General features: G+C 38.4%; 1 pseudogene; it reads right to left on the bottom strand.

Moving 5' to 3' along the window:
- Positions 1 to 5790: 5790 nt before the first annotated feature.
- Positions 5791 to 6611, bottom strand: LOC114903372 (annotated as a pseudogene).
- Positions 6612 to 12613: the final 6002 nt, after the last annotated feature.

Raw genomic sequence — 12613 nt, forward strand, 5'->3', positions numbered from 1 at the left:
GCAGGGTGTCAATATCCATTCAACCTGCGGTTGATATGCCGGCAGCTACTCCTTTTAGGAGAATGCATTTGTCTGACTGAGGTGACAATCACCTCAGCAGAAATAAAAGGAAAGGGATGGGGAGAAAAAGAACAGACAAAGAAAGAAAAACAAAAGAAGGTCTAAGAATTATTCAGGCACATACTTTCTTCTCTTTAGCTTTATGATAAGACCTGACCTAACCTAAGACGTGGAGATTCAGTGGCAGAGCAAGGAGATTTGGGATAGGGCTGGAGGAAATGGTTTCCCTACCTTGCAAATGGAGAAGGAAAAGAAACCAGTTGTTCTTTTTCAAAAAGGATATATGCAAACAAGGAAATCTCGGGCATCTCCTAGTCAGCCAGATCTATGCATTCAGTTTGCCGATGCCTAGAAGGGAGATGGATTGAGAAATGGGACACATGATCTGGATGTTTGCTGATTGTTCTTTATCTACAGTATCAACAAATGTGATCTCTTGTACTCAACATGTGCTGCTTCAGGGACTGCTGCATGGAAGGGACCCCAGTGCCACTGGCTCTCCTGTGAGGCCCACGTTTGGTTGGCATGGTGTTCCCGAGCAGATGACCCCAAACCATCCTGCCAGAAAAACAGTATGTGCATTGTGTCAGTAGTTTAGGGGGTGGCTTTGCATCCCAGAATTCCAGCTGAGAAGTTTGGGTCCTATAGTTCCATGCCTGGAAAATAAATAAATAAATAAATAAATAAATAAGTAAAACAAAAACGTGGTTACTACAATTATTTGCATCTTTTTATTTTTCTAGGATTTATTCATGAATAGCAAAACAACACAATTTTTGCAGGAAATTGAGATTTAAAAGAATTAATGCTTAGGGGCTTCCCTGGTAGCACAGTGGTTGAGAGTCCGCCTGCCGATGCAGGGGACACAGGTTCGTGTCCTGGTCCGGGAAGATCCCACATGCCGCGGAGCGGCTGGGCCCGTGAGCCATGGCCGCTGAGCCTGCGCGTCTGGAGCCTGTGCTCCGCAACAGGAGAGGACACAGCAGTGAGAGGCCCGCATACCGCCAAAAAAAAAAAAAAGAAAAAAAAATTAATGCTTAGAATTTTAGTGTTAGAATTTAATTTTTCCAGATAACTTTTCTCAGTACCAAAGAACCCCTTTTTCAAAGGAAACCTTAGTCAGAGCCTCAGTATACGGCAAAAACAAAGAGCCAGGGCGGCTTATGGAGGGATGGTGCATCCTCACCCTCCCTCTCCCAGCCTTCCGAGGCTCAGAAGAACAGGCTTTAAAAGCTGCTAAAGTTGGGATTAACATACATACACTACTGTATATAAAATAGATAGCCAACAAGACCTACTGTATAGAACAGGGAACTAACTATGCTCAGTATTTTGTAATAACCTATAAGGGAAAAGAATCTGAAAAAGAATACATATACGTGTAAAACTGAATCACTGTGCTAACACAACATTTTAAATCAACTCTACTCTAATAAAAAAATAAATACAAATAAAAGCTGCTGAAAGACACTGTCAAACACTGTCAAACAGAAAATATCCCCTTCAAAGATACCCATTTATATTTTTATCAAGCATTTACACCTAATGTGAATAAAGGCAAAATTAGGGAAGCTTGCGGATATTACATAAATAATTACTTCTGGGTCAGGTGCTCCCATGATGGATGGAAGTAGGAAGAGGCTGTGCGGTCCCTGTTTCTCTGTGAGGAGTCCCAGCTTACCGTTCAGTTTTAACAGCATTGATTGAGCCCCTAATATTGCAATAAATCCTAGGGACGTGTAGCTGAAGCCCAGAAGAATCTTGTTTAGCTAGCAGTATAGCACTAGCTTCTAGGTCAACCCCGGACCTCATGGGACAAGGAAATAAAAAGCCACATGCCCTGTCATATAACAGTTCCCCCAACTCTAGGATGTTCTTACCAACCCTGAACAGACTCTAGACATTATTCCCCAGAGGTTGCCCACTAAGCCCAAAGGTTGCCACCAGCCCACAGATGTGCCTTGTTTGATTTTCACAGTGTATGATATGATATGTGAAATAAAATGCACATATAAGATAAGCTGTATTTATAAAATAATATGTGTATATATAAAATACTATGTATATATAATATGCATGTATAATATATGTGATTTTTTTAATCTAGAGATTTAATATTTTAAAATTATAAAGTTCCAAGTCAAGGCCCCCATTTTCACATGAAAACAGCAGACTGAAGCACAACTTCTCCTGCAGATGTGTAAACACTGTTATGTTTGCCTCCCCAAAGCAGTTTCACTCATTGCTTTTGTGAGGATTAAACAAAATAATATATGTAAATGACATTAAAATGTCCCTGGCACATAGTAGGTATGCAATAAATGGTAACTATAATATTATCATTTGTTTATTTGCCTTGCCAGGTGAGGTATTTTGAGTTTTAACCCTTGTTTTTCACCCAGAGTCCTTTAGAAACCACTTGTGAATTTACATTTCCCACATCTTAAACACCATATATTGTCTGGGGTCTGTTTAGTTCAGTCGATTTCCAATACAAGAAAGTAGAACATATGTGAACTTTTAGAGGAGAATGAATGACTACATTGTGTTTTTTTAAAAATAATAACTTCCTGAGGTTTTATGAAAGAAAAATATGGATGGTAGAAATGGTGTGGAAGCCACTTACATTCTCTCAGAATTTGTGCTCCTGAGAGAGCTAAGTCCAGGGACTGTCCAACTGCCAGAACTTTCAAGTACTTGGACCAGGCCTGGGTCAAATGGAGATGCTAAACAAGATGCTGAATTCATTAAGGGCTTGTCCTGAATCCTGAAAATGGTGCCAAGGGAGCCATGAGAGGTGTGGCCACAGTAGAAATATGCAATCAAGTGGAAAGTTCTGGCAGTACCAATGGCCAAATGATTAAGGCCAAAGATATTTCCAACCCATCCAATAATCCAAACAGTAACCAAAAATGTTGCCTCTGCTATGGAGAAAATATAGTAAAACAGTGCAAAGAAGGGTGTATCAGTCTGCTTGAATGTGATCAGCCAACTCAAATACTTTTTGGATTTAAGCAAGGAGAGAACAAAAAATAAGTCTAAATTTATAACTAGTAAAATTATCTCTGCATGTAGCTATTTTTTTAAAACTTCCCAAGACAAGCTGTAAAATGAACATATAAATGAATGTAGGTGTGTACTCAGATATGAGTATTGTTTCTATATATATAAATATATCTATACATATAAATATATTCAGTATTTATTAAATGCATAGGTGTCAGGAATTTAAAACACAAATTACGTGATAATTCTGTAAATCCTCAAAGACTGTTCCTACAAAAAGAAGATTCAGTAGTGGGGCTGCCTGATTGAGGACCAAATGTAATGTGAATGTTCCTCATATTCTCCCAAAGAGTGGTAAATTCCCTAAACCAATCCTACTGGAAAATGTGAGGGGGAGGGGAGAAATTGGAGCTGGTAGAGGTGACAAAATGGCAAGGAAGTTGGAAGGAGTTGTAAGTTCTCTTAGGAAACTGGGAAGAAAACTCAAGTTGGACTCAACTTGAACTCCTTTCCCACCGTCACCTTCCCACCCCCAGAGGATGGATCTGCTGTAACATCTTTCCTTCTAGCCCTAAGCACATTAGGACTCTGCATGGTCTCTTGAAGGTTTCCAAGTTATTTGCCCCACATGTCTTCAGCTGAATGGAGACTCAACGTGGTGAAACCTAGGGGAAGAGGATCAGCAAGACCAGGAAATCAATCAACCCATCTGAGCTGTCTCTGCTGAGACATCAGGCAAACAGGTCTAGAGAAGAAAAGGAAAGCAAGCTACTAAGTTGCACTCCCAGCACTCATGTTCTTATTTTTCTTTCCCAAAAGATGGTGAGCCTTAATTATTTTCATATCCTCAAATTGAAGTCCATAGTATTTGCTCAATTAGATGTTTGAGTGATTGTGCAAACTTAACTTGGGGGCCCTCTGGGGCCTTATTTTAGAAAGCACAATGGCATACCATTCACGCCATTCCTTCTCAGCTCCTTTTGCTGGATCCTCTTCCCCTATTTTATCTCCAATTGCTGGAAGAACCCTGACTTTCTTCTCTTCTCCGACTATATTTTTATTCACCCAACGTTCTATCTCTACATTTTCCTTCTCTACTGAGCTCCAGATACATGTATCCAACTGCCTACAGGACATCTTTGCTTAGATTTTAACATAACAAGGCCAAATCATATCTCACAATTTCCCACACACCAAACTTCTATTCTCATCTTAGTACTCCGTGTACTTACTATATGGCTCTAGCCAAAAACCCACGTGTCCTTGATCCTTCTCCTTCCCACACTGCCTACATTAAATCCATCCAAAAATCCTTCTATATCCATCACCACACTGCTCTGACTCTATGGCTACAATCCTAGTTCACAGCACTCTCATTTCTTGCCTCCAGTCCTGAAATAGCCTCTTCACTGGTCTCCCTGCTGCTACTTTTGTTATTCTAGAATCTATTCCCCACATGGCAGGCATTGATCTCTAAACAAAATAAATCAGACCATATCACTCCCCAGCTTCAAAATCTCCCTTGACTTCCTAATGCATTTACCATGAAATCCAAACTCTTTAATTTGACTTACCAGGTCCTACAAGGTGCTTTACCTTGCGCTAACAATTCCCCCCACCCCCGTGCTCACTACATGCCAGCTTCCAGAGTTGTTTTTATGTTTTTTAAACAAGGAAATTTTATTTCCATCTTAGGGTTTTTAACTTCCATCTTAGGTTCCCCCTGAGGGTCCTACCCCTGCTTGGAATTTCTGTCCCAATACTTTCACACCAGCTCTTTTCAGTTTTCAGTTCAAATGCCATATACTCAGAGATATTTTCCTGATCACCTAAATAATGCTCTGTCTCCTTCTTGCAAAGATATCACTTTCTAGCCTATCATCCAAGGTTTTTCTTTTTAGTTGCCAAACTCTTACCACTGTCTGAGATTACTTTCTCTTCCATTTGTAGGCATGTTTATTTCACATCATTTCCCTTTAGAATATGAGCTTTCTATTCTATGAGAGTCTAGCCGATCTTATTTAACAATGTGCCACCACAGCGCAGCACAATACGTGTCTCAGAAGAGGTGACCTGTTAAATGAATACTCTGCACATCACCACTGCATTGGTCCTAATAAGAAGACAATGCCAATGGTAGAGGCAACATAAGTTCTTGCCCTGCTCATCACAGCCTGCTTGACCTTGGGCAAGTTACTTAACTTTTCCAGACTGTGAAGTAGGAATTAAGGAAGAAGGCTGAACCTTTCATGAAGTTGAAAAGTAAACTCTTCAAATGGAAGAAATGGCAAAGATAACAAACAGGGGATTGGGATCTTGGCAAGGAGAAAGGTGGGAAAGACTAGGGTCCAATATCTTGGGAGTAAAACTGTCTGGTATGTAGGTGATGGGAAAGACCTGTGAAGATGAAAGTCACCACTGTTTAAGGAATGGCAGAACCCTGCAGTTATGGTGTGAGAAGGGATTTACCCTCTGATATTTGGAAACATTTTCTGTGTCCTTCCCTCTTTTATCGGGATGGAATGTCCTTGCCCATCACATTTATTAAGTGGAACACACTGACCTAACTTAACAAACAAGCACCAATAGCATGTACTATCTGTATCAGTTCTCTTGAAAGTGGGCAAATGGCCCCACTGGGTGGGTGGAGAAAGAATATCAGAACACCTATGAATATTGATGTTGATTTATCTCATTCTTCTTATTACTATTTTTGTCTATATATTTTTTTTTGATGTCTGATCTTATTTATTTGTTACTCTAAGAACATCTCATTTTTGACTGGACTCAGACTTAGAAGTAGAAGTTCTCAGAGAGGACAGCCTCCGTCTCTTGACAATCTGTTCCTGGCGTTTTTCTTTGGCCTCCTTCATTCTCTTGGCCAAAAGTTTAGCATATTCTGCAGCCTCTTCCTTATTTTTCTTAGTACGCTGTTTCTTCAGAGCAATTCGCCGACGTTTGTGTTGCAGAACACGTGGAGTAACAAGACGCTGAATCTTGGGTGCTTTGGTCCTAGGTTTCTTACCTTCTTTGTTTAGGGGCTTTCTCACAACATACTGGCGGACATCATTTTCTTTAGAGAGATTGAAAAGTTTGCGGATTCTGCTAGCTCTTTTGGGCCCCAGGCGACGAGGCACAGTAGTATCAGTGAGTCCAGGAATATCCTTCTCCCCTTTTTTTTACAATGACCAAATTGAGAACGCTCAGATTGGCATCCACAATGCAGCCCCGTACAGATTTGCGCTTTCTTTCTCCAGTCCTCCTTGGTCTGTAACAGGAATGCCCCTTACTCAGTAGCAGGCGGACTCGGCCATGGGTCAAGACACCCTGCTTCATGGGGAAACCCTGTTTGTCGTTCCCACCACTGATTCGGACCACATAACCCTTCCATTCTTCACCCAGAGCGTCAGCAGCAACTTCTGTGGCCATACGCTTCTCATAAAAGGTTCGAAGTTTTCGTTCATCGTCCACTTCAATGAGTTTCTGGCAGCCAGTGGACGGGAAAGAGATGTTCAGCTTCATTCTGAAGCTGCCGACCGCCTCCGAGGCGCCACGAAAAAGAGGTATTTTTGTCTATATTTAATGTGCGTAACATTTTATTACAGTAGTACATGTAAAATGCATATAAATCCATATACAAAAGCAAGACTACATGCAGCTGTAGTTTTTTTTTTTTCCTTCCTAATCAGAGTCTTTGGTCAGTTTTAGATATGACTGGTTTTGATGACATATGTAACTCCATACTCCACTTTATATTTCAATCATCTTTTTTAACTGTATATATAGATTAAGTTTCTACAATCAGATTATGCATTTATTAAAGGTAGGGCCCTTGTCTCACACATGGGCATATTCTCCATAGAGACCATCAGAACATCTTAAAGTATGACCCCTAGCACTCCATAAAATCATCACCCTCATCACCATCATAGGTATATGTAAGTGTATACATATGTATTGTATATGTATGTTTGACATCATATGTATACATATCCTTTTCACAATGTATACCCCATATGTCATATATATACATACATATATATAGGGTATCTCCAACATACAATATAGGATATATGTGTATATTATACACACACACAAAAGACTGAAAACTTGGTTATCTTTTTAGAGTCACAATGATACATAATTTTCTAAGAAGTCAACATAAAAGGCATATGTGATGTTACTATAGCTTTGGCATTAGAAGACTCTATGAAAATTCTTTGATCTACATTCATCTGTGCTCCAGGTATTGCTAACTTAATTGCCAGAAATGTAAATATAAATTAATGAATAATTTTTTCAATTGTCATTTTATGGATTGAAGGAATGGTAAGCATTTCTTCTGAACATCCATAATTATTTAATGATATCTACATAAAGGCTTTTAATTATATGGGAACAGTGATAATAATTATAAAGGCCCACACTCAACGGATAAAACATAATTTCTCCAGAAAAAATTATTATGTCTCTTAAAAGTGAATTCTTTCTGCCATTGAATGGCTCACATGACATTTTTCAACAATTAAAGCATAAGCAGCCTGCAGTTTTTACACTTATTGGGGAAAAATTTTTTCTGTTTTTTTAACCCCCCTCCCTCTAAGATTTTATTTATTTTTTAGTGCCAAGCATATGTCTACCAAAAAAGACTAGTAAAACGGAAAATCAGAGTTGATTTCGTATGTCAAAACTTAGTTTAAATTTGATATTGTTGCATAATGGAATTAAGTGTTTATACCCTCGTGTTTGTCAATGTGTGCTTACCAGCAACTAAATAGCATCTGTCTGTCTGTGGAAGCGTCTTGTCACATCTTTTCATTTCTTAACTATAATGTCAACATCCAAAGTTCTATACTTTATATATATATGTATATATATATATATTTACCAATATTTGTAAAATTAAGATGAAACAAAAATCTAGTATTTATGTGTGTGATAACTTTTAAAATAGTGTTTCCTTCTGCTATATAACTTGCACTAAGATTACCATAAATAATGTGACAGAGAAGATCATTGTCGTTTAAAAATTACTGAAAATTGATGATTCAGTGTCCTTAGGTGACGCTGGCAGCTAACTAAACTGCATTAGAGACATTATTGCAATGTCAATAAGTAGTCTTACTGCAATTTCTTTTTTCTGAAAACTTAAAAAGGGAGCTTTTATTGTTGCAAAACTGTTTACCTTTTTTTGGCTTCATACCAAAAAATAATGCTGAAATGACCACCTGAAGTTAGAATATTTCTATACTGCATTTCAAGATTTGGGTTCAGGGAGTGGGGGATGGAGAAATTAAGGCTGGTCAATGAGATTAATGTTTTAAAAATAAAAGAGAGAGAGAGAGAGAGTCCAATTAGAATATCCTGGGGTTATTAGCGATAACGGTGCTCATATCCAATTAAGATGAAAACCATTTTACCAGCTTAATGTGCCACCTCTGGCAGTGTGGGTTTATTAGTTTTATCAGGCTTGAGAACTGAAACTTGAAATGATACGTATGCTGGATACCAAAGAGACACTGTTAAGACTTAGAGATAATTGATATAAAATGAGAAGCCTCAAAAGTTGTTGATTAACAAGCATTGTGGATGTTGGAGACAGGAAGAAATTGGTGTTTTCAGGCAGTGTTTGAAATGAAAAAACTCACTGAGCTGTGCAGTGACATTCTGAAGTCAGGAAGGAACCATGACCTTCCTTAATGTCAAAAAATTCAGTAATATGGCATATTCATATAGGACAAGACAGCCTTCAAATCCATGACACACCATCTCTATAAAAACTCAAATGAACAAAAGCGATTTTTTGTGATGAATGTCAGGTTTCTTGTTTTCCTTTCCAGATTAAAGGATATAATAACTAATGATTAGTATTAATAATTAATAAGAAAATCTCTTGTATTATCCTCAAGCTTTTCAAGATAGGCTACATAACCAATAAAACTTATTTTCATTAAGTTATATTCCTTTATGCTTTTAGACAATCATTTGAACTTTTCTAAAAAAGTATTTACATTTCTATACCATCCATTTGGGTATCACAGAATGATTAAAAGCAGACAAATACATACACAATAAAGCTTCCCACTTAGGCAGCAATAAAATCACTGTTGCGTTGCTTCAATAGACATTTCCTTGACTAATAAAATTCTCGTCACTCATTTCTGAAGCTGGCAGGGGAAAGCCTTTATTGTGCTGGTGTAGTGTTCTGGATGCTTGTCTTTGGTAAAATATTCAGTGCACGGCCAGGAATGTGTAATGGATATTGTCAGGGGGGAGATGGCCCTGCGGCAAGCCTGCACTGGTGCCCGGTGGTCTGATACAAGTGGTTCTTCTACGAAGTACTCTGGCACTTCCTCTGCTAAAGTGTTTGAGCCCTCATATGAAAACTCCCTTTCATGATACTAAGGAATGAACGTGAGAGGCTGGGGCAAGTGTGGTCTATTTGGGGGGTGAGAGGACGGCGTGATGGAGTAAAAAAAACACAGGCCATCTAGCCAGATCACAGGATAAATGGAATAGTCCCTTTCAGAGAAATATATTAGGCTCTAAGGTGAACCTTGTTTGCATAGATACCTTATGATGAAATTTCAGATCATGTTGGTTTCATGTGAGTCTTTCAACTTCATAAAGGAATGAACATATTACTGTGTTGGCAACACGTAGAGCTGTTTCTGCCAAGTAGAAAATGAAGGGCTCTGAATAAACCTTACGCTGGCACAGGTAACACATAATTCTTCTAGAAAACAAAGTAAAAATTAAGATTTTTTTAAAAGTTATGAAGTTATTTCAGGTGTGTGTGTATGTGTGTGTGTTTGTGTGTGTGTATTTCCCAGACTTTTCTGAGCAATGCATCTTAGAGCCAAAAGCAGTAATTACCAGTTGGGATTTCTCAAAGGGCACTATTTATGTGGTTTGTTGGATAGCATGTGTTTTGAATGCTTTTAAACGTATATGTATCCCTTGGGTGTCAGCAGTCAACTTGCTTAACTAGTATAGGTCAACTTCTAGACAAACATCATGATCAAGATGGCATGAGCATTACTGAAAATGGGTCTTAATGAATCAATAGATTAACCATACATATACATATTTTAATGTATATAAAAGAATCATATATATTTGGGTATTCCATTGTTTAACTGTTAAATTGTTATCCAGAAAAATACCAGGAGCTCCAAATGACGGAAGAATTGACCATAAACATAGGACAGAGAAGGCACAGGAGATAATGCTCATTAATGGTCAAAATCATTTGATGCCATCAGTAAATTTAAACTTTATTTTAATTTAGCTTTAGCTAAAGTGAATCCCTAAGAAGTTTTGTAAGACCTAGGTCTGAGGTGTGAGGGTATGGTATGATATTTATTTTCCTCTTCTCAAATGGGATGAAGGGAGGTAAAAAAATAGAACTGGAATTATTCACTATGAAAAAAAATATTGGCACCACACTGAGAAGTATTTCACAAAACCATACTTCAAGCAAGGCAATGAGCACAGACCTGGAAGTTGGTATTGGAATATATTTTAAGGAAACAATTTCAATTCACCTCAAGCTAGGAACATAATAAAAGCCTTGAAACATTTATTCAGGGACATATTCATTGTAAAAAATATAGAAAATCCAGAGAGTTTATTTTCGCTTATCTGATTTTAGTCCATCCAAGGAAAAAAACAACTTTAATAAATATTCTTCCAGAAATTTTTCTACTGAAAAAAATTAGAGGGCTTCCCTGGTGGTGCAGTGGTTGAGAGTCTGCCTGCCGATGCAGGGGACACGGGTTCGTGCCCCAGTCCGGGAAGATCCCACATGCCGCGAAGCGGCTGGGCCCGTGAGCCATGGCCGCTGAGCCTGCGCGTCCGGAGACTGTGCTCCGCAACGGGAGAGGCCACAACAGTGAGAGGCCCGCATACTGCAAAAAAAAAAAAAAAAAGAACCCAAAGCAAAGGCAACAAAAGCAAAGATAAGAAAAGTGGGACTACATCAAATTAAAAAGCTTCTGCACATCAAAAAGAATCAACAAAATAAAAAGACAACCTATGGATGGGAAAAAAATAATTGTAAACCATATATCTGGTGAAGGGTTAATATGCAAAATATATAAAGAACTCAGACAACTCAATAGTAAAAAAAACTCCAAACAATCTATTTAAAAAATGCACAGAGGGTCTTCCTTGGTGGCACAGTGGTTAAGGATCCGCCTGCCAATGCAGGGGATATGGTTCGAGCCCTTGTCTGGGAAGATCACACATGCCATGGAGCAACTAAGCCCGTGTGCCACAACTACTGAGTCAGTGCTCTAGAGCATGCGAGCCACAACCACAGAGCCTGTGTGCCTAGACCCTGTGCTCCACAACAAGAGAAGCCACCGCAATAGGAAACCATGCACCGCAACAAAGTGTAGTCCCCGCTCGCCGCAACTAGAGAAAGCCTGTGCACAGCAACAAAGACCGAATGCAACTAAAATAAAATAAATAAATAAATAAATTTATTTTAAAAAATTGCACAGAGCAACTGAATAGACATTTTTTCCAAAGAACACATTCAAATGGCCAACAAGTACATGAAAAAGCGCTGATCGCCAATCATCAGGGAAATGCAAATTAAAACCACGAGATATCACCTCACATCTGTTAGAATGGCAATCATCAAAAAGACAAGAGATGATAAGTGTTGGTGAGGATGTGGAGAAAAGGGAATCCTTGTGCAGTGTTGATGGGAATGTAAATTGATTCATCCACCATGAAAATCAGTATAGAGTTTCCTCAAAAAATTAAAAATAGAACTGCCATATGATCCAACAATCCCACTTTTGAGTATATATCCAAAGTAAATGAAAACAGGATCTCAAAGAGATGAACCTCCATGTTCATTGCAGCGTTATTCACAATAGCCAAGATATGGAAACAACCTAAGTGTCCATCAATGGATGAATGGATAAAGATGTGATACACACACACCACACACACATACACACACACACACACACACACACAAATGGAATATTATTCAGTCATGAGAAAGAAGGAAATCTTGCCATGTTGACAATATGGATGAATCTTTAGGGTATTATGCGAAATGAAATAAGTCAGACAGAGGAAGATAACTACTGTATGATATCACTTACGTATGCAATCAAAAAAAAGCTGAATTCAGAGTAACAGAGACTAGAATGATGGTGATTGCCAGGGGATTGGAGGTGTGGGAAGAGTCAGATATTGGTCAAAGAGTACAAATGTCTAGCTATAAGATGAATGAGTTCTGGGGATCTACTGTACAGCATAGTGATTATAGTTAATGATACTGCATTACATACTTGAAAGTTGCTAAGAGAGTAGATCTTAAATATTCTCACCACAAAAAAGAAATATAGTTGGCTCCCCATATCTGCAGGTTCTGCATCTTCAGATTCAACCAAGTGCAGATCAAAAATACTTTTTAAAAAATTCCAGAAATTTCTAAAAAACAAAACTTGAATTTGCTGCACACCCACAAATATTTACCTAGCATTTACATTGGATTAGGTATTATAAGTAATCTAGAGACAAT

This window comes from Monodon monoceros, unplaced genomic scaffold, assembly GCF_005190385.1.
Source record: "Monodon monoceros isolate NGI ecotype Baffin Bay Population unplaced genomic scaffold, NGI_Narwhal_1 Super_Scaffold_21, whole genome shotgun sequence".
Classification (NCBI taxonomy): Eukaryota; Metazoa; Chordata; class Mammalia; order Artiodactyla; family Monodontidae; genus Monodon; species Monodon monoceros.